Raw genomic sequence first — 1,248 nt, 5'->3', positions numbered from 1 at the left:
ACAGGTGAAATTGGATCTCTACAATTTATGTATATAAAAGTCAATTACAGATAGATAAATGTTAAATATTCAAAGCAACGTTTTAAAATCTTGGGGAAAAAACATAGGTGGATATGTTTTTGACCTTGGGTAGGGGGCAGGGAAGACTTTTATATATAGAAAGTGCTAAAAAGTTTAAATTTTACTACATTAAAATAAGAAATTTGTATTCAAATTTTCCTAAAAGAAAGTAGAAGGTCAGCTTACGTATTGGAAAAAGAGTCACAATACTGACAAAGGATTGGCATAAAAAATATATAAATGTTGCTAGAATTTCTAGAAATAACTCAAAAGAAAATGGACAAAAACCCAAAACCAGGTATTTTATAGAACCTAAAACACATGGACACTAAACATATGAAGAAATATTCAAATTCAATTGTGATGAGGGAAATACAAATTAAGATTATGCTGAGATATTATCATACATCCATTCAATTGGCAAAAATTTAAAAATCTGGCAAAATCAAGTATTTAAAGGATGCAAATAAATAGTATTTTATAGGCATTGCTAGTGGGACTATAAAATGGTACCATCACTCTGGAAAACAGTTTGGCACTACCTTATAAAATTGAACATTCTCATGACCCAGTGATTCTACTCCTAGGAAACTCTTGCACAAATATGCCAGTAGATGTGTCCAAGACTTTTCACAGCAGCACTGATTGTAATGGTACAAACCTGGAAACAACCAAAGAAGTTATCAATAGGAAAATGAATAATTCAATGTAGCAGAATTACACAAAGAAATCTTATACATAAATCAAATTACCACTACAGCTAGGTACAAAATGTCAATGAATCTTAGTAATACAGAGAGTGAAAAAACGAGTCCTGGAAAACTATACACAGTATAATATTCTTTTTATAGCATTGGAAAGAACTAAATTACATAATTTTAAAGGAATATAAATGTGATAGACTATATTTTCAAAGAGATGGTTTTCAGCCCATCATGTAAGAAGCTTGGAAGTTATCATTCTGTCCTAACAAGTAAAAAGCTGAACAAACTGAAAAATCAACCATTCTTCTTAGATCTATAAAAGAAGTGAGGCCACAGAGCAAACCATCGTTCTCCAAATTGGGGAGATTAACAGGCAAATACAGAGAATCAAAACTTACCAGAACAGAAATCCATGAGCTAAAGCCCCTGTGTAGACCCGTGCTGGGATAGGAAAACTTGAATTGTAATTAATAAATTGCTGGAG

The sequence above is a fragment of the Propithecus coquereli genome, unplaced genomic scaffold, assembly GCF_000956105.1.
Source record: "Propithecus coquereli isolate 6110/MARCELLA unplaced genomic scaffold, Pcoq_1.0 Scaffold12, whole genome shotgun sequence".
Classification (NCBI taxonomy): domain Eukaryota; kingdom Metazoa; phylum Chordata; class Mammalia; order Primates; family Indriidae; genus Propithecus; species Propithecus coquereli.
The sequence above is the reverse complement of the archived record's forward strand: the minus strand, read 5'-3'. Positions refer to the sequence as shown.